The sequence below is a fragment of the Pteropus alecto genome, unplaced genomic scaffold (genome assembly GCF_000325575.1).
Source record: "Pteropus alecto unplaced genomic scaffold, ASM32557v1 scaffold111, whole genome shotgun sequence".
Lineage (NCBI taxonomy): Eukaryota > Metazoa > Chordata > Mammalia > Chiroptera > Pteropodidae > Pteropus > Pteropus alecto.
This window is the reverse complement of record NW_006431915.1, coordinates 1,299,121-1,321,564: the sequence shown is the minus strand read 5'-3', so window position 1 is coordinate 1,321,564 and position 22,444 is coordinate 1,299,121. Positions and strand designations below refer to the sequence as shown.

General features: G+C 40.8%; 1 pseudogene; it reads left to right on the top strand.

Moving 5' to 3' along the window:
- The first annotated feature begins 17,450 nt into the window (after positions 1-17,450).
- Positions 17,451-17,567, top strand: LOC112473183 (annotated as a pseudogene).
- Positions 17,568-22,444: the final 4,877 nt, after the last annotated feature.

Here is a 22,444-nt window from a genome sequence, read left to right as displayed (position 1 = left end):
TGCCTATGGCCTGTCTTCATAAGGCACAAAAACTAAGAATATTTTTGTTTTTGTTTTTGTTTTTGTTTTTTACATTTTTTAAAGGATTGTAAAATGATGAAAAAGAATATGTGGCAGAGACCACGAAAAACTTAAAATACTTACAATCTGGCCCTTTACAGAAAAAGTTTGCAGACTTGGACCACTTTTTTAGTCTATCGTTACAGCAACCAGCTTTTCACATGTGTAACCTTACAGCATCTGACCTCAACTGCGCTGAGTATCCCTTACTTTCTGCCTCTCCCTGCCCCTCCTCCACCTCCCCATTCCACTTGGAAATCTGCCTGGCGGAACTCACACATGTGTAGCCTGGAGGTATAAAGTCCTTAACACCTTGTAGGTCAGTCCTAGACAATGGCGAATGGAGGCTGATAGATAAATGCCCCATTGTCCCCCATTTCTCTCTTGGGAAACTTTTCTCTTTTGTGTCACATTCTCTATGCCTCCTTAGAAGGTTCAGGTAGGATTAAGCTCTTGTTGCTCAAAGTGGTGACCAACTCAATAACACTTTGGCTATTCCTTTCTCTGTTTCTTTCCCTCCAGTTCCTCACTCTCGCTCTCTGACAGCGCTTGCCACAGGGAACCCAGACTAAGACAATTGGTATCAGGAGTGACCCTAGACAGCTGGTTCTCTGGAAATGGAGTTAAAACTCTGGAAAGTTAAAACTCTGGAACTGGACTTTGGTTTATCTTCTGTGTGAAGTAGGGAACCACTGAAACATTTTGAGCAGGGGAGTAACCTGACCTGACCAATATTTTTAAAGGATCACTCTAGCTGTTGTATTGAAAATGGATGCTAGGGAAATGTTGGGCTGGCAGCAATGGGAGCAGTGAAGGTGGTGAGGAATGACTGAATTCTGACAACTCTTACCCCAGAGAAGGAGGAGCAGGAGAGGAAAGCCACCAGTCGACATGATTTTTGAACCCACCCAGTCACTGCCTACAATTCATATTAATGTTCGGTCCTCTTGAGAAAGGATGGAGGTAAGTGGGCAGAAGAGTGGGTAATTTCTTCTTCCCCAAAAGGTAGGATTACATGCGTTTTATACATGAGAGGTTTAGTAACTGTCCAAATTCAGTTAAGTAGCAGAGGCCATGTCCAACCCAGGTCTGTCTGACTTTTTTGGCTCCGCAGAACTGGTGTCTGTGGCTTTTGAAAAGAAAACCTGTGGCCAAATGGAGAAAAAAAATATGTGGCAGCTTAGAAGCTGCCTTTAAAGACCTGGCGAGCACAGAAGTTCTCAGAGGACCAGAGAATGCCAGGACAAATGAAATTTATAGCCCATGTGGCTGACCATGCCATGAAAATATTTGGCTTGACAGATTTCAGCTCTTTCTCAGAAGAGCTTAGTTCAAGAAAACAAAAACTGAGATTGGCTAATTGTTACCCAGATTTCTGACCCTGCTGAAATGTCTCCCATGTGATTCTCCCTGGGTTTCAACCTGCTATGCTCCTGATTATTTCTTCTAATAATTTTTAAAATATGAAAATAACATTTTTTTCTGATTATAAAAGTCATGCATGTTCATCATAACAAATCATAAAATATAAAAATTTATAGCAAAATTTTACAATTATCTATAATCTCATAACTCAGAGACATCACAGTGAATTTATTGGTACACATCCTTCCTGATTTCTAAACTATATCTGTGTTTGCAAATATAACATGATGTCCTTTCTCCCGCTTCCTAGTTTTGGGTGACTAAGGACCATCTCAGGCAATGTAGCTCCAGGAAGGGAATGAATCAAATTCACCACGAGAGCCTCTTTTCCCTTTGTCTCCTTTACCTGTAAGGTATGGGGTAGCCTCATGAGGCAACCCGAGAGTCTAGAATGAAGGCTCTGACCCTGTTGAGAAGTTAGAGAACAATTAAATAGAGAAGAGGTGCCAATTCTGGAATCTGTAGGCCTGTAGACTCTGGTTCAAAATATAGGACTTAGAACCCACACTAAGGTTTTGATCATTCTTTTGGCCTCCAAGTGTGCTCTCAAAGCACTAAAGCAGGAGTCACCAAACTTTTTATATAGAGTCAGACAGTAAATATTTTAGGTTTTCTGGACAATATTGTCTCTGTTACAACTACTCAAGTCTGGTATTGTAACACAAAGGCAGCCATAGATAATATGTAATTGATGGTCAAGATTGTGTTCTGATAAAAATTTATTCACAAAAACATATGGGAGGCTGGATTTAGCTGGAGGGGCATAGTTTGCTGATCCTTGCACTAAGCTAAAGGAAGAACATCTAGGAAGAAACAGTAGTACTTTTCCCCATTACCAAAAGCAGAACACTAGGCCTACACACACACATACACACTCATACGTTTGAGATGATATTATAGGTTCAATTTTTAAAATTCTGGTAAAAAAAAAATATATATGTATATAAAATGAAATTTATCATTTTAACCACTTTAAGTGTGCAGTTTAGTGGCATTATGTACATTTGCGTTGTGCATCCATTACCACCATCCATCTCCAGAACTTTTATCATCTTGTAAAATTAAAACTCCTGACCCATTAAACAATAAATCCTCATTACCTGCTCCCCCAGCCCTTGGCAAACACGATTCTACTTTCTGTCTCTGATTTTGACTATTCTAGGCCCCTCATATGAGTAAAATGGTACATTGTTAGTCTTTTTGTGACTGACTTCTTTCACTTAGCATTAATGTCTTTAAGGTTCACCCATATTATAACATGTTAAACTATAGAATCAGTTTTGTAATATTTTTAAACTTTATAGTATTTCCTGCATATTTCCCCCATATTTTAAAAAACCTTTGGTAAATGTCATTTTAAAAGACTATATAATAGTCCACTTAAGTGGGATAATTAGAAGCCAGAACAACCTTCTCTACTTGGGAGGAGAGCTAGCTGCTCCCCTAAACACAGATGATTGGACTGAGAACTAATGCACTGGCAAAGGCTACCCAACTATGTATAGGCTGCCCAATAGAGATCCTCCGTATAGAATGGATCCAAAATAAGCCAATAAAATCCACTTGGAAAAGTATAATTACAGAGTAAATAAAAGGGGAGCAGGTCACATTGTGACCCACAGTGACAGAGAAGCTCCTAGTTAACTCCATCAAAATAAATAATCTGAGTTTGTTTTCTCTTTTTACCCTCATGAACTCAACAGGCAGAACCAGTCCATCCATCAGTGGATGAATCATATTTGTAAACATTCCCGTTTGCTGGATATTTAGGTTATTCCCAAAGTTTTGTTATTATAAAACAATGCTTACATAAGCATCTTTCTATGTAATCCTTTTCTGCATATCTGACCACTTCCTTAGAACAGTTAAATGATTGTATATTTAGTAGTAAATTTATTGTGACTGTGGATTATTTGATTCCTTGGCCCTCCCAAGAAACTTGAAGATCCAAGATGACTCCACTGCTAAAAAAATTGATTGACTGGTCTAAGGAGACCTGGCAAGAGCTGGATGAGACATAAAGCCTCCAGCCCTAAAGGTTTCTTCTCAGGTCAGGGTTCAAGTTTAAAGGTAGGGGCCACAAAATCAGATAGAACTGTACGGCAAGACCAACCTGGAAGAAGGGCCTTGGAAATAAGCTCAGGCTGATGAACTGAGTCAGTCCACTGTGGATGGCATTGAGGGTGAGGGAGAAGCAGAGGAGTCCTCTGATGTTTGGTTATACAACCTATGGGGTCTTCTCTTAGCTTAATGGATCCTTGGTCTGTTGGACCTACAGGAACCTTGAATAAAGTAATCTCACAGTAGTGCCACATACTGTGATACTGTTGTAGAATTATTCAGACATATCCAGTTCTCTCCACTTCCTGGGCATGTAGAAGGGTTTGCTTTCTGATCCCTTGCAGGTAGTCAGGACCATGTGACTAGTTCTAGCCAAAGGACCACAAACAGAGTGTCATTGTATCATTTCAAGGATGAGATGGTGAAAAACTTAAACCCTTTAACTTTCCATCCATTGTCTTAGTATCTTGAAGACCATGTGTTGTGTTGGTGACATTACAAGATAGAACTTCCTTCCACTTGGGTCCTTGAGTGACTCCATGGAGTACTGCTTTCCACTAACCTATGTTAGACATGTAATGTAATGAGAAATAAATTTTCTTATTTTAGGTTGCTGAGCTCCTAGCACTGTTGCCTATTCTATCCTGACTAATACACTGTCGTTGTACAAGGTCAAGCAGCAGCGCTGGAATTTAACTCTAAGTCTCTCTAACTTCAAAGCCTACGTTATTATTCCTAAATCACACAGATCTCTGGTTGATGGGATCTTGGGAACCTAGTAGTAGTTTTGAGGCTAGGACATCAGATCTTGCATCTAGGAGTTTGATTAATTCCTAAACTCATAGGATCGAGGGATGGAACACATACTGATAATCCCTCCTGCTCCTGTCAGAAGTAAGAATTGATTTGGGAGGCTGACCCCACAGGCAGAGACATCAATAGATTCAGTGTTAGGTCGCTGAGTAGGCATAGAGAGAAAAATGAGAGGTGGATGAGAACTGGTGACGTTACCACTGAAAATCAAGTCATCTCGTCTCCAGAATGACAATGAACATTCATTTAATTTTTTCCTCAAACTGCTATCCTGGCTTATATTGGTGGTATGTGGGCAGGCAAGGCATAAAGAAGTCACAGGCATTTTAATGTCGAAGAGTTATTCATCTGATGCAGAATAGAGTGACAGTTCATTGAGAATTAGCATTCTGTTTGATTAAGTCACTTTGTATGTCTTACAGCCTCAGCATCTAATAATTCTCCTTGGGTCTAGGCTTCAAATGGGCCCTGGGTAATAGGTCTCTGTACTCGCCAATGTCTGTGGAACTTTTCAGCTCTGCTTGGATTCATCAGGCCAATTTAATTGACAGCTTTTGGTCTCTCCTGGACTCCCAGAGACTAGAAAAGGGAAGAATATTGTTGAGGAGTTCCCCATATTTTTTATTTCATATTGGAGCTTGAGATCAAAACTGTAACTCAAAGTATCACAGTGAAATTGCAACATTTCTCCAAAGGAAAAGAAGAAATGAACAAAAAAATCGCTTTCTTGAAAGCTCCATTCTTTTTACTTCAAAATGAGCATGGTATCTAACTTATAGAGTTACAGCAAAGATTAAATGACTACACTTTGTACAGTACCTGGCAGGCAGTGAGAGTTAAATAAACATTCATTTTTTTCCTCCTTGTGCATTCCCAAACCATCTTATTTTTGTTCTGATCTTGTAAGGAAATTGTATTAAATAAGGCCACCTCATTTGTGAGCAACACCCCGTTGAGAGGTCAACAAGTATAGAATCATATAAGCCACTGACATGAGTCCCTAGAACATATGACTCAGTCACGCATGGCTTATCTGTGGAGCTTGCCTCAATCTCTGAATTGGGTTCTTTTGGTTGCAACACACAGAGACTCAGTCAGGCTAGTTCAAGAAAGGTCTGTAGGACAACAGGGAGACAATCTAATGGAAATTCAAGTACAGCAGGCTAAATAGGGCCAAACTGGCAGGCATTGGAGGAGGAGAGTAGACCAGTACCTCTAAGGAACTCAGCAGCAGACTTTAAGCATCTTCTCTAAAGTGCTTCCCAAGAAATGACACACATAGTGCTCCCTGGGTCTCCTTCTCTATGTCTGCCAACTTCTATTCTTGATGAAAACGGACTTCCTTTCTGTATACTCTGTCTTTCCTCTACTTCATGGTTTTTGCCGACTTCTAACTTGGCTCATTTATGGCATATTGTGGCCTCTTCAGCTTCCCTCGAACTTGTGACATTTAAGTTTCGATATTCTGCCTGGTTCTCTCTATATTTCTCAATTTAAATTCTTAAGAATAGAATTAGGTAGGTCCAGTTTTCCCTATCTGGGATTATCTCTCCCCTGTGCCAGATAATAAGCCTCTGTCTGCCTTAGGGTCAGGTACTAATGCTGTTATGGCAGGAGGGAGTAGTTAAGCATCTGAAGGAAGCCAGATGGTTGCATGGTGGAATTCAGAGCATGGCTGCCTGGAGCTGGGGGTTGCAGAAAAACAGTTTTCTATGAAGGTGGGTATGGATGTGGCAGATGTGCCTTGACTTGCATGTCTAATAGAGACTCATTGAATTTTGAGTTTTCATTGTCCAATTTAGAGGTAGCCTTGTGCAAACCCTGTAGTTTACATATGAGGACCTGAAACTCAGAGAGGTACAGTGACTTGCCCAGGGTCACATAGTAAGTGGTAGAGCAGAAATTAGAATTTGACTCAGTGTGTTTTTAGTATATTAGGTATAAATATTAAAAACACATATTTCCCGATGGCCTACTATGTGTGAGGCACTAAAACAAACCAAACAGAAATCCTTGCCCTTGTGGGCATACATTGTGGAGGGAGAAGAAAGACTCTAAATCGGGTCATAAAAAATAAGTAAATCATATAGTAAATCAGGAGGTGACAGTGTTGGGGGCAGCAGAGGGGAAGAGTAAGGAGGATTAGGAGTGCTGGTAGCAGGGCTGGGAAGGAGCTGTAATTTAAAATAAGGAGGTCAGCATAGGCCTCAATGTGATGGTGAGAGGGAATGCTCCCTTTACGATGCTGTGAGTTTCCTGAGGAGAGGATGGACTATGCATACTCCTTCTTCTCCCCCAGCCTAATACCTTGACTGTGGTGAGTATGAGATAACTTTATTGAACTGAACACTTGCAAGAATATTCTGAAGAAGGTTAAGGAGAACAAGAAAAAGCTCTAAGTTTATCTTCTTTTTCTGATGTCTTCCTGCAAACCCATTCCAGCAGCATACTTCATGAAGTCCCCTATATCATAAGAGTCATTGCAGAAATGGTCTCTTTCAGTACTCCTGGGACTATTAGCCTCATGAAATGCTTTGTAAGCACTCTTAATACAAAGTTGTGGAAAGAGATTTAGTTAACAGAGAAAACACAACCTAAGCTTTAAATACAGTATGACTTGCAAGCATTGGAGCAATGGGGAGGCTCTGTGTAGTGATATGCTGGTAAATGTCTAACAACTGGCTCTTCAGGGCAGGGAAGGGATCATGATTTGTAGGTTTGTCCATTTCTGTGGTGTAAATACTCTATGGCTGATTTCAAGTTAAAGTGTAGTATAACTGAACATGGACTCGGGAAGAGCTATGTGCAGTAGCACACTATGATTAGTTATTTCCTTTATGCAGGTATCACTCATGTAAATAACCTCAAGAGCATAGATGGTAGTAAAATATAGTAAAATAATTAAGAAGTGGCGAATTTTGAATATTTATTATCATTGCTTTTAATGTATTTTACTTAGTGTGAGTTTGTATAATTTTAATAATGTAACAACCAATTATGTTTAGCAACTAGTTTACAAAAGTTCTGAAAACTTAACAGTTGGCTCTTGTGAATAGATTCATGGCAGCCCCAGCATACTACTGCTTCTAGGTCCTTCTCAGTGCATGCCCGTTCCTGCCATGAAACAGTTCATGACATGAATAATCAAATGTAAAGAGCTTCCTTGTCACCTGACTTGACATCTCCCCATGACTGCCATTTTGTGTCTTCTGCCACGTAGCGTGTGGTAAGCGGGGTTTTGTAAAACACGAGGAAAGTGCCACCTGCATTGAGCACATGCTTTTATTCTTCAGTGGAGGTCAAGGTCTCACATCCCCATATTCTTCACCCACAGTGCTCATGCTCCCTTTACTGTGTGCCCCTTCGATGCTCTGGACTGTCATATTTCAGCTGTTCAGTGAGCATTTGTCCAGTGCGTACTGTGTGCTGACTCTCCTGATTGTGTTACCGGTTGCCGGGCCCTGTGCTCTTACACTCATTTTCTCATTTGGTCCTTAGAGCAACCCTACTAGATGGATCTTAGTATTTCAATAATTCAGATGAGGAAACTGTGGCCTAGAGAGGGGAAGTGACTTGCCCACAATCCAGAAGTCATGTCTTCAGTGAAACATTGCCTTTCAGATGTAACACAGAGGCAAACACTTGTCATCCTTCACTTGGCTGCTGCTGGTTATGGACTGATTTTGCTCAATTTAGGGAGGACTCAGTGCTCTTTTCTGGTGAACACTACCACAGGATCTCAGCAGAGGGACATTTGAGTAGAAGGGCAGAGCTGGTGCTGGGGTCAAGTCTGCTTCCTGAGAATGTCCATGACTCCATCTCATTCACTTGCACATGTCTGCCTGCTGGAGCCTGGCTCCTGGCTGCTGAAAGGGAAAAGCCACCAGGAGGCAAGCTCAGCCTTCCCAATGCAGGTGCTGATGGCAACTGTATGCAGAACAGCCCAGTCCCTTCCAACTGAGCAGCAGATGTGTCCTCTGGCAGCTTTCTTGAAGTGAAACCAGTTTTAGCTACAGAGCAAATGTTGAGGACCAGACTAGGAGGAGGTGAGGGTTGTAGGATTATGGAGATCTGTTTCCCAGAAGACCTGGATTCAAGTCAAAGTGCTCTTATTTTTTTGGCTTTGTAGCCCCGGGAAAGTCATTAAAATTCTGAGCAGTTTCTTCCTCTGTAGAATGGGGGAGAGGATGAATTATGATAGTGGCTACCATTTATTGAGGGCTCTCTACATGTTAGGTACTAACTCAACATTATCTGCAAGGTAATGTTTATAAAAGACTGAGCCCCGTGCCAGAAACATGGTTAATATGCAACAAATACCAGCTGCTATTATTTTATCAATCCTCATACAATCCTATGATTAATACTAACAAAAATAATAGTTGCTAGCATTTACTGAGTACTATCTATGTAGTCAGCCATTGTTTTAACTTATTTAATTTGTTAAATGAATTAACTTATTTAATTTTCCCAACTATCCCATGAGGTTTGTTCTGTTTTTAACCCCATTTAACAAATGAGAAAAATTGAAGCACAATTAAGTTAAATACATTGCCAAGGACACATAGCTAGAAAATGACATATGTGTTTTTATTCTCCTCGCTTTACAAAGATGGTAACAGAGGCATGAAGAGGCTGAATGGCATGTCCAGGGGCAGAGTTGGCAGAATACTCTCTGGGTTGTTAGGCAGGTAAAATGACATGATGGAATGAAAACTGCTTTGTGAAGTGTTGTTTTGTTTGCTTCAGCTGGGGGTGAGTAAGCTTTACACGTTCTGCTTTTTATAGTCTAGACACACCAGCTGGCCTGAAACCCTGGAGCCTTTAGAAACTCCTGCTTGGACTTAGTTTGTTATCTAGGTGTGTTTTAGAAAGCAGTTTGGTGCATAGACCTTAGACTTACCAGCCTCTCGAGACAGCCTTGGAGCCACTGCTTGTTTGACTTCAGAGCTGCTACCAGCTGGAAGCCTTCAGGAGGAAGCCAACTGGCAGCAGGCCACTATCACATGCAACCGGGTTACTAGCGGTCACCCTGTGGGCTTGTTCAACCACATCGACTGTCTCCAGTGGCTGAGCCTTAATTGCAAGGCAGAGGGAAGAGGGCTTGAGGCTCCTAGTGGAATGGAGATAATCAGAGCATCAGGGAGACTCTCTTTGCTCCCTCTCCCCATCAGAGCTCCCCTGAAGCCCCCTCTGCCACCTGGGAACATCTGTCTTTCCAGATGCCTGCTTTCCAGGATGGAGTGGGGAATACTGTTGGATATTTGTGGAAGGGTTCCAGATTCCAGAATGAGACTATCTCATCATCACATTGAGAGCTTCTCTGAGTAGGGGCAGCTCAGGGTCACCCCTTCCCTGAGCCAGTACAGGGCCAGGGCCAGGTGATGGTGGTTGGTATAGCCATGTTTCTTGTGGGAAGTCCACTTCCACTTCCAGTTATTGGGCTGGAAATTGGTGTTATGGTAAAGGTGGTGGTGGCAGTAGTGTGTGTGTGTGTGTGTGTGTGTGTGTGCGCGCGTGCGCGTGTGCGTGTTTGGGAATGGGGAGGAGTTTTAGGGGAAAGGAAACCAGAGTCAACTCATTCTGGAAAGGGACAAAAGAAAGAAGTTCAACTCGATTTGTGTTATCCTTCAAAATATTTCACTGGCTCCACATTGCTTTCTGAATGCAATTAAAACTCTTTAGCTGAGGAATTAAACATCTTAGGTTGGCCCCTGCTTACTTCTCTAGGCTTACCTCCCCATATGCAAATACTGTTCTACAAATGCTATTGCTAAATTTGCCAACCTCCATGGGATGTGCCATCTCCCTTTACTTTTAATCTTGATTTTCCTTTAGTTATCACCTCTTCTGCAAAGCCATCCTCTCAGCACCTCCTCCAAGAATGGCTTGGGTACCCCGCCTCAGACTCTTCTGTGTTTATTCCCACAGTGGAACTGATACTCTGATTACCTAGTATAATGAAGTGAAAAATGTATCAAATGGCTGGTACTATGAGTTTTTCCTGGATGACACTGTCTTCAGAAATGCCTTGAGAATCTGCCTGGCTGGAATGTGAAGTACAGAGAGCAGGAACCAAGGCAGTACAAGATGCTGACCAAACTGCTCTGCATGAGACAGGGAGAAGAATGCGTTCTTTTACTCCTAAGAGCAGAGTCAGGAGGGGTGAAGAGGATTGAGAGAAGCTGGGAAGATGATATAAAGGACTTCGTGGGGGAAGGGCCAATAGAGAGCCCCCTACAGTGGAATATCCCAAATCATTTTAAATAGAGAGGCCACATGTTTAATGTCAAGTTTTCTTGTTTCTAAGCGAGGCAAACCACTTCAACTTCCTTTCCTGCAATCTTTCAATCTTCAGTAAGGTTGATTAATTTTGTGAATGCGTGCGTGCGTGCGTGCGTGCGTGCGTGTGTGTGTGTGTGTGTGGTGTGTGAAGGGCAGTATTGGAGAAAGGACTTTGTTAAACATCAAGGTCAAATTGGAGACCACAGGTGTGGAAGTAAGATCCAGGCGAGACCCTTGGAATGTTGGGAGCCTTTGCAGGAGCTATGGAATCCCAGAGAAGACTTGAGTGAGGATTTTGAAACCAAGTTAATTGGAGCAGAACCAATTTCCCTCTGATATTTGAATTATATTAGAAATTAAAGCTAATCTCCAAAGGGAGCTATGGAGGTGAGAATAGTACTTTCATGTCTTAATAATTTAGATAGTAGAGCAGCAGTTGAGATTGAATGGGGTGAGGAGCTGGACACTCTTCCAGATACTCATAGTTCCCTCCCTCATATCATTCAGGTCTCTGCTCATATGTACCCTCCTCAGAGAGACTTCCCCTGACCAGTAGAATTACTAAAGCAACCTTTCTTTAGATCCTTCTAAACCTGAAAATTCTATTTCTGAATTTCAGTGGATATAAAGTTAAGTTCAGTGAATTTGGAGAAAGTCTTGATCTTGAATGCTAGGCCTTTATCCATTCACTCATTCAGCAAATATTTATTGAGGGCCTACTATATATCAGACACTATTCTAAGCACTTGGGATATAGCTGTGAACAAAACAGGCAAAAATCACTGCTCCTGTGAGTCCTGAGCATTAAGGCGAACACAGTCTTAATCAAATGGTTTACAGGGCTTTTTAGGTAGGTTGCTTCCTGGTAATGGGCATTTGTCCAGCTGCTGACAAAGCGAAGTATTAAAAGTATCAATCAACACAATAGTTTTTCTAAAATGTTGAGGTTATGGATTTTGTGCTTATATAAAAGGAGTAGTTTGAGAAGTCAAATTTGAAGACTGTCTTAAAACTATAATATTCTGAAAGGTATCATTTTATTTATCTATTGATCTATCAGTCATCTATCTCTAATGAGCCATTTGATTCAAGTAACATCAAACCTAGCTAATTAAATTAATTTATTACAATTAACCCCTCCCCCCATAAAAAAAAAACCCTACAAAAACCTAGAATATTCTATGAAGGAAACCAGATCAAATCTAAGTTGCTACCTGTGTGGTTGTGCACTCCAACCATCATCCATTCAGCCAGGCAGTAAGAGCTCAGTCAATGCTGAAACAGCACCCATGCCCTTAACTAGGATGCTTATGATCTAGAGAAGGAACATCCATGGAATCAAGCCAGAAGCACACTGCAAGATGGATGTTCCAGGAAGCTTATATGCAAAAATGCTACAAATGCACAGAGAAAGGAGTTCCCAATGCTCTCTGGGAACAGAGGAGATGATGCTAAACCTGGCCATAACTGAAAAGGAGAATTTCATAGGTAGGTACAGGGCAGAACTCCAGGCAAAGGAAACAAAAGGTGAGCCATGTGAACAAAAAACATCACAATGGTTCTGCTAAGTTGCCTATGACTAGGGTGCGTGCCTTCTATACTAGAAGGTATATGGGATGTGGCAGGAGAAGAAAGGTGGGTAGGATATGGTAACACAGCTTTGCATACTATCCTCTGAGCAATGGGAACTATTAAATCCTTTTAAGTAGGAGAGAGACATGATCAGACTTGTGTTTTACAAACATTCTTGGAGCAATGTGAGGAATCAGACTATAGATGGGGAGACCATTTAGGTGGCTTTTCAGCACTCCAGGTGAAAACTCCAAGGGCCTAAATCAGGGCAGAGGGGATGGAGAGAGGGATCAGACACTAGACAGAGTTCAAGAGTAACAACTGGCAGAACTTAATATGGGAGGGAAGAAGAGACCAGGTGGCAATTAATTTTCTTGTTTGGGTAACTGAGTAAAGGGTGGAGTTCTCAATTTACATCTCCCTGTCCTTTCTTCCTGACAACATCAGGATGAACTTTTATTCTTTAAAAGTCTAGACATCCTTAATTTACATACCTACACACTTTGGAGAGTTCTTCACCTTTTAGGTCCATGCCAACCCATGTGAAAGGCCAGAAACTTGCCTTCCTAGCCTCCTTTGCAGTCAGGATCTGGCTTCACTAATTAGAGATACTAGGATTTTTTTGGAGGCTAGTGACATGAAGAAGGGGTGCCATGAAATCCACTTTGGTGATGGTGATCACAAGTTGGATGCAGTTCCTGGAGGAGTCAGAGGCAGAGGTGTTAGGGATGACCTACAGACCCTGCGTGTGTTGATGAGGTGAGCTGGGTGTCTCTGCCCAGTGGTGTAGCAGTTATGTCTCTCTGGGACAGCTCTGTGGCATCATTTGGGGGTTATTCCTGGATACATAACCTTTAGCCCTCCCAGGCATTCTGTGAATTTCCTAATAGCCTTTACTAAATCTCTTTTCTGCTTAAACTAGGTCAAATGGTTTTGTTTGCAACTAAAATCCCTGACTGATATACTACTTCTCCCTGCAAATGACAGAAATCTTCTTCCATGTTAAGTAGGTAACTAGTTACCTCAAAGCAGAGGTTACATAATGGCAGCGCAATCATTATTACAAAATACGGTAAGCCTTACTTTGTACCAGGCACTCTCCTAAGTGCTTTACATAGATACTTTGTTTAGTTCTTGTATAAATTATCCCAATTTTACCAGTGAGGAAATGGAAGCTTAAATGTCCCAAAATCAGACAGCTAGTAAGGTTTAGAACAGCTGTTTGAACCCTGGCAGTTTGACTCCAAATCTAATACTTTTAATAACTACCCTAAACTATCTTGGTGTTAGAGAAGCTCATTGTTTGTACAGCATTATAGTTCATCCAGTCCAAACTGTATCCTGTACCCGATTTCCTCTACTGTACCCCCAATGAGTAGAAAATAATGAACTCTCACTAGGGAAAGTGGGGTCAACCTCCACAATGAAAATTTAAAGACTAGATGACGCAAGGAGACATCCTTGAACTCACTCCAGGAACAAGAAACCAGGCATCAGGCTGTACTGGTTAGGATGGTTTCAGCTACAAACAACAGAAACTCCAAATAGCAGAGTCTTAAATGTACAGATATTTGTTCTGTCATTTATCAAGAAGACAGGTAGACTGTTTCAAGTCTGGATAAGTAGCTGCACATTACCATAGAGCCAGGTTTTATATCTTTATTCTGCGTCCTGAGAGTATTCAATTTTTGGCCTCAGGCTGACAAAATGGCTGCTCTAGATAGCTGCAGGCAGCATGGCCTCACAAGACTGCTTTCAAAGTGGGGAAGCTGGGTATGACAACAAAAAGGGGCCTCCTTTACATAAAATCACTCACTTTAGAAAAATAATAATTTTTGTATTGAAGTAACATTGGTTACAAACAATATAAAAGTTTCAGATGTACAACACTGTAATTCAATATCTATATACACTATAGCGTGCTCAGCACCAAAAGTCTAGTTTTCATTTGTCACTGGCCATAACTAGGTTATGGTTCTCCCCTAAACCAGTCATCGACAAATAGGAATGAGATTACTGTGACTGGCTTAGATGATTTATCACCTGGAAAGGGTGAGTCCGATCTTCCCTGAGCTCTTGGCTATCTGCCTAATACCTGAACAAAATCTGGCTTATGTATCAAGGAAGGGAGTGCATGGAAGTGGCTGCTGAGTAGGAAATAGACAATCTGCCACAGCGGACTGTGCATCAGGAGACCCGGCTTCTGGTCTGAGCTTATTCGTTTATTTGTTTAAGAAATATATATTTTTTAATTAGTGTTGAGTGCTGTGTGACCTTTGGGCCTGCCCATTTCTTGCTATGTGTTTTTGGCAAATCGCTTGATCTCTCTCGGGTTGGCTTCCTTATTTCTAAAATGAAATGGCCAAAGTAGATGATTTTGAGGTCTTTCCTCATATTTCACTCATTTACTTCTTTTCTCTTTTGCCACACTTTTACATTCAGAGCTATAATTTTTTCTGTCAAAGACCTTCAGAAGTAGCTAGTTAGGGCCAATAGATAATTTATTCCCTCTTACCACTTAAAACCATGCTTTTCAACATGGGATTTCCACACTCATGGCATATGAGTCGTGAGTCAGTGGATATGTAAAACCATAAGATAAGCATGATGTGTCTTCTCCCAAAGATTTGGGAGAAAAGCCTTTGACATTTTTGTATTCTGTTACATAATTGTAGGCATATTATGGACTATATAGTACAAAATAGACTTGGACAATGGCCACATCCTTTTCAAGGACATATTTATTCTCCTCTGTTCCTGGGGGTCTTTAGATAGAAAACTTTGTGTGTGGCAGTGACTAATATTTTCTGAATTCAAAAAATGACTTAGATTATTTACATACCACTTGGGCTTTATCTATATTAGGATTGCTCACCCTTAGCACATTGACATTTTGGGCCAAATAATTCTTTGTAGGGGGCTATCTGTGCATTGTATGAAATTTTAGAAGCATCTCTGGCCTTTACCCATTAGGTGCCAGTAACAATTTTCTAGGTGTGACCATCAAAAAAAGTCTTCAGATACTGCCAAATGTCCCCTGAGGGGCAAAAGCACCTCAACTGAGAATCAATGATGTAGATGATTAGTATTTGAATTCTTACTCTGTCCCTTACTTAGGATTAATGATTGTGTTACCTTGGGCAAAGTATCTAATATCTGTGAGCTTCAGCTTCCTTATCTGCCAAATAGGGCCAGCTCATAGGATTGTTGTCTACATTAAATGAGGTCACAGGTGTTAAGAGTCCAGCACAATGCGTAGCCTGTAATAGGCTTTCTATGAATTTTAGTTCTTCTTCAATTTTCTAGGGCTATAAAACTTTCCAATTAGTAAGGAACTTAGAAGCCACCTTATCAGATTCTTTATTTTATAAATTAAGAGACTGAGGTTCATAGTGATAATCTGTCTTCTCAACCCTAAATCCATCTTTATACTGAAGTAATGCAAAAGAGACATATTGAAATGGAATTGTACAGAAGTGGATGAGTTTAAAGGCTCATTCCTGTCAAGGCTGATTTACAAGACTCTTGCTCCTGTGTATTTCCTCATGATATATTACCTCTGAGAGAATTCCTGAAGCACTAAATCCCTTGTGTGACTCAGACTGAGTTCAAATGTTTGGTTTTAGAGACCATCAGTTATCTCTTTGGAAGCCGTTGTCCTGTGCACTTTGGATGTTGGGGAATGTTAAACACTGAAACAAAATGTGTAGAATATGAGAGTTAATGCTCTGAGCCAGCCAAAGTTTTTAAGAAATTTACATTCACCAAGAACATATAATGGCTGTTCAAGAACCAGAAAGATTAATGGGTGACTCCAATTCTGCTGTTTATTCTCTGTCAAGGACAAGGCTATTCCTACTAAAAAGACTGAGACTAACTGATAAAAGATATCAAAGCCTCTGAGATGGGTGAAGTGGGGTAAGAGCTGTCCTAGAAGAGTCCTTGTCTACTGGACTGAACAAATCTCTGTACAAGCTATTGGAAGATTTGCTGGGGAGACCACAGCACCACTGCTGATTATCTGAGAGTCTTGAAGAAAATAGGAATTATACTAGAGGACTAATGATGGGCAAATGTTCTAATTTTTAGGAAATACAGTTAACTTTTCCTCTCCCCCACCTCTACCAACTATGACTTCATGAGTTTGGCACCAGTCTTAGGCAAAATTCCATAAAAAATTATTCTACTAATGGCTTATGTGAGCTTACAAATTAAGCAGCAGTCCCATTAAGCCAGTAGCGTTGCAGTAAAATTGATCATACCAGAGTAATCTAATTTCCTTTTCTGATTAAGGCCATTAGAATGGCTAAACAGGAGTGGAATGAGCACAGAATATCCAGATGACAGCAAGGCATGTCACTTGTGACACCATTAAATGCAAGATATGGAAAGATGGGCTGGATGTAGCTATCATGTGATGGCTGCATAACTGTATACAGTGGGTACCGGTCAGTGGATGGTTAGTGATAAAGAAGCAGATCCCCAGTGGCTGCTGCAGGGCTTTAGCCCTAGGCATGTGCCTGTCCACACTTTATTAGAATATTTATCATATCAAGCAATGAATGTGCTATAGTCTTGGCTCTTTTGGGATCTGCTTGGCCCACAGGCCTTAAAGAAGGAATAAGTGTAGACAGCCAAGTGACTCCAGGTTTCAGGGTACAGCTTATTGTACACATTGCCTCGGGAATATATCCATAATACTGGAGGTCCTTGTAGATCTGGCCCCTGACTACCTCTCCACTCTCATTTTTGCTGCCCACTTCGCCATGCCTCCAATCTTTAGCCATACCAAACTACAGTGCCTTGTATACACCATGTTGTTTTACATCCCCTTTGTTTTGTACCTTTTCCTGTATCTGACTTGAGTACCCCCTTTTTCTTCTGCCTACTTCACCTCTTTAACAAGTTCCTACTGATATTCAAGACTCAGATAAACCTTTCTGTCCTCTGTAAAGCCGTTCCTTTCTTCCCACCCTCTTTTGCCCCCATGGCAAGTAAATTCTTGCCCATCTGAATTTTGGTTCTTGTACCCATCACTGTTTGAGTAATTATCACACTGTATTAACAACCTGTTTACTTGTCTGTCTCCTCTGCCCTCAGTTCTCTACCCCGACCAGCCACTCCTCATACAAACACTTTCAGCTCCTTGAGAACAGGGACTGGATCCTACCCAGAGCCTGGTACATATCAGAGGCACTCAGTAAAGGAATTAATGAATAAAAATGAATGAATGAGTCTATGGCCATGCTACCCTGAACATGCTCGATCTCGTCTGATCTCAGAAGCTAAGCAGGGTCGGGCCTGGTTAGTACTTGGATGGAGCCACCTTGGAATGCTAGGTGCAATAGTCGTTAAAAAGGTCGGGCCTGGTTAGTACTTGGATGGAGACCACCTTGGAATGCTAGGTGCAATAGTCGTTAAAAGAAAAAATGAATGAATGAATAAATGGCTTGTATAAAACCTATTATTCTGTCTCTCTGTTACCGAGTCTCAGCCTGCTAAGGATCACAATTAACATTTCTAGGCAGCCTGGCTCCTTAGACTCAGCTTTCCCAAAGATTAAAAAAAGAAATACACCAAACAGGATTCCTTTACCTTCTGGTCACCTGCTGTCTCAACAAGGGGTTATAAATGCACTGAAGCAGCAACAGAACCCTTTATCATAGTACGCACAAACCATATTGCCACAATTTCACAGAGCCTCCCAGGGCTATTATTAGTGCCTTGATTCACTTGGATGCACACACCAAAAGTCCAATTTTTCAAAGCTCCCCTCTTGTGGGACCCAAGAAGGCATATCTATACCACCTAGAAAGGAGGAGGCATTTTTAGAACTGTTGGCTGCACTTTTGAAAAGGGAGTTGAGCCTCACTCATCTCTTTTCTTCCAGTTGACTCAGAAAGTAAGTACCACCTTATTTAAATACCACCAGATCAGGGGGCACAAAGAATAATTCAACCTTTCTGGTGCTCTAGGAAGAGTCTAACGATTATGGGAAGATCTAAGCCTCTATAAAGGATGCACTGTGGTATAATGAAATAATTAAAATTCAAATGGGGGCACCAAATGCAAGTCAGCAGGCATTTATGTCTATGCCAATTATTCAGTTCTAAATAGCTAGACCAGGCAGCATTTGTTTCAGGTTGGCTGAGTTGCCTGGCTGGAAGATGGGCAGTCTGGCATGCTACCAGTGTTTCTGAGTCCATTTTGGTCCCCATGTAATGGGAGTTGGCATTCGGGACCCGCCAAAGTGCAAGGGATGATGCTCCACTGGTGATACTTCACATTCAGAGCTAGGACTGGCCTCATATACAAATTCCTGCCAAGCCAGGGGGCAAAAACCTGGGGTTCTGGAGCCAACAGAGTAGGGTGTAATCTTCAATTAATCACGGAGTCACAAGGAAGGACCTAATTGGTCTCCTTTCAAGAGGCATCTGAATTTATTAATAGTGTACATACAAAGACTTTTCAGTTTTAATCACAAACAAGTGTGAAACACTTAGAAGTTTGTAATCTTTATTATATGACACTCTGGCCTGTTGGCAAAACTTTCATCTGAAACTCTCAAAATACTTGATGGCTAGTGCTTATTAATAATAATAATGTTATATGATTAGGCAGAACTTTTCACTGTGGCCTCCATGTTCTCACAATGCTCTGGCTAGGGAGCTTTGGAATTCCTGGATTCTGCTTTGTAGTCAAGAAACAAGAACTCGAGAGCTCTATAGAATATGAAGGTAAGTAGAAACTTAACCTGTTTGTGACTATTTCTAAAGAGGAAGCATCACGGGCAAAGATCCCCATAGGTATCAGGAAGGGGCATGCCTTTTATCTGCTATGGTTCAAGCTCCCCACTTTTGGAGACCAGAGGACAGTGGATCATACCCACTGCTCTTCTCTATTTATCTTCTGAAGTCTTGGGGCCTAAAAAGATATCTGCAGGATCTAGAGCTAGGAAGGCTGGGTCAAAGAGAGAGGGAAATTTGTTGAACACCTGATTTTAGACTCCTCAGAATAATGGAAGAGAATATGAAGGAATCAGGGCTTCATGGGCCCTACTTTAAGAAAGGTTAGGGCAAAGATAAAGTTAGATCCCTGACTCACACTATGATGGTTAATTTTATGTGTCAACTTGGCTGGGCCAAGTTGATGAACCACCAGTCTAGCCGTCTCTGTGAAGATATTTTTTAGATGAGAGTAAGATTTAAATCAATAAAGTTGGAGTAAAGCAGATTATTCTTTGTAATGTGGGTGGACCTCACTTAATCACTTGAAGACCTGAAGAGAAAAAAGACTGAGGTCTCCCAAGAAAGAGAGAATTAAGGTAGCAGACAGCCTTGGGACACCAGCTACAACATCAACTCTTCCCTGGGTCTCCAGATTCCAGCCTGCTCTGCAGATTTCTGACCTGCCAGCCCCCACAATCACATGAGTTAATTCCTTAAACTCTTTCTCTGTTTCTGTTTCTCTCTCATCCCCACCCCCCCGCTCTCTCTCTCTCACACACACACACACACACACACACACGCACACGGAGCCTATTGATTCTGTTTCTCTGGAGAACACACACTATATACTAAAATAAATTCAGTTGGAGTAAAGAATTAAATGTAAACAAACAAAAGGATAAAAGTACTAGAAGGGAATATTGGCAAATTTTTTGGCAGGCGTGGGAGGGAGTGAAGGCCTTTTTGAAAAATGCACACTATAGATAGAAACCAAAAACAGAAAATATGGACAGATTTGACTGGGAGGTCTGTATCTTCTAACTGTCCAGAAGTACCATAAGCATATAAAAAGGCAAATGATAAACTGGGGAAAATTAAAAATATATGTGTCAGACCAAAAGTTGATGCATTTTGTTTACAAAGAACTGTTACAAAGGAATAAAGTAAGCTGACCATCTTGATAGAAAAATGAGCAAGAACGAACAAGTCACAGAAGAAAAACAAGTGACAAATAAACATGTGGAAGCACTTAATATCAAAGAAATGTAAAGACAAATAAAATGTAATTTTGGCCAATTAAGTGATTAAAAACTTAAAAGGATATTCATATGTAGTGCTAGCAATAATGTAGTAAAAGAGATGGGAATAAATAAGTTAACCTTGTCTTAGAGTTCCTTAGATTTCCATGCCTAAGATTAGCTTCAGACAGATGTGTACACATTTATAGAAGTATGCTAACCCCTGCAATATACCAGCACATAACTGAAAGCAACCTAAGTGTCTATCAATGCGGTAATAGTTCAATGAATTATGGTAAATCCATGTAATTAAAGTAATTTAAAATGGACTTGTGAATTGTATTTATTTACCTAGGCAGATGCCCATTATTTATTAATAAAAAGGGGAGTTATAAAACATGTATAGTACAATCTCAGTTTTGAAAATACGTATTACATATGTAGATAAGTCAGCATTCTTGAATAAAAGAAAGTCTGGAAAGAAATATACCAAAATGTTAATAATAGTGAGTGGAAGGTTTTTGGTGACTTAAATTTCCATTTGAGTGTGTTTATATGGTGGGAATGGAGAATGTTATATGTAATTTTTCTACTAAAACCTTACATTACTTATATAATAATAAAAAAATGGTTTTTTTAAATTTTTATTTATTTTTACAGTATAGCATGTATGGAGTGGAGGAGGTAGGGAGGTAGGAGTGGGGGGCCAGTAGAATTAAGAACCAAAAATGAGGGGCAACAATTTCCACAATTTGTAAGAGTTCAGAAACCTCTGTCCTAGTCTCACACTTGCCATTCTTCTGTTTCCCTGACTTGATTAGCAGTATACTTATGAAAAATTGGCCTTATTTTGGGGAAGCAGAGAATGAGGGAAGCAAAGGAAACTGCATCCTGTTCCATAACTAATGAGAGGCAGCCCTAGAGAGGAGGCATACATCCTTTGAAGAGAGTCGAAAGTAGACAATCCCGAGGACCACGAGAAGGAGATGAGGGGCTGTGCCAAAATGAGGTGAAATGGCCACCCTGGAGGAAGCAGCAGAGGTCTACACTTCAGAGCTGGGAGTTTGCAGGCAGACACCTATGGGTTGGGCCAACCCCAAATACTTGCTGGCCCAGAGCCAGAGACCCATGTATATATCTCCAGATGTGCACTAAAGTTTGAAAACCACTGCCTAATCTATTCACAAAAATCCAGCAGCTCTGCAGGTATTTCATAAGGAGAAAATTAAAGGGGTCCTCTGGAGAAACTGTTTCCAGGGAAAGGAGTATATATACTGACACCCCCTGTGAAGAAAGCCAGCTTGCCCAATAGTCAAGCATACATTTAACAAGCCTTTGCCATGCAAACACAGCTTCCATCAGCTTTTTAGTTCCCCATCATTAGCCATGAATGGACAATCAAGTATCATGAAATATTTAAGGAAAGCCTCCAACATTAAAAAAAAAGAAAAGAAACCAAACCAAGTAGAGAGAAAAAGAAGACAATCTATGGAGCAATACTTAGAAAGTTGAGAATTAAAATTTTCCAAGAGGAAAGAGAAAATATTGTATCCCTTAAACAAGAGCAAGAGTCCTGTGTTTTTAAAAAAGAGGTACAATCAAAGAATGAAACAAAACACACAGAGATAAAAGAATATGGTAGCTGAAAGTTTTGTGGGTTCCTATGACTGCCTACACGTTCAGTGATTCTCTGGAAGGACTCAGACTCAGAGGTAGTCGTAATCGAATCGTGGCTACTGTTTATTACAGCAAAAGGATCACAGCAAGATCAGCAAGAAAAAGATACTTTAGACAAAGTCTAGAGGAGTCCTATGCAGGCTTCCAAAGTTTTCCCTCTTGATAGCGTGGGTTGTTGCACAGAACATACTCTGGCCTTCAGCTGCAAAATGTAGGAACTCTGCAGTGTTTTTGCCCAGATAAGCCCTCTTAATACTCAGAGTTTGTATTGCTGATCTTTTAAGCGCTCTGCCAATGCAACCAGCCACAATTACTAAAGTTCCAGACTCGCAGAAAGAAAGCAGGTGTTCATCCTAAATCATATTGTTTGCACTAACAATCTAGCCAGGCTGATAGAACAGAATTCAGTGCCCCAGGCACACAAAACAGCCTTATCACTTAGTAGCATGGAGTCACACACCAGAGGCCAAGTCTTAAGAGCTATCTTAGAGATAGAAACATCAGGCTGTGTTAACTATTTCCTGCAGGCTGAAATTGAAAATTCAACAGAAAACACGAAAGACAAAATTGAAAGAAAAAAAAGTC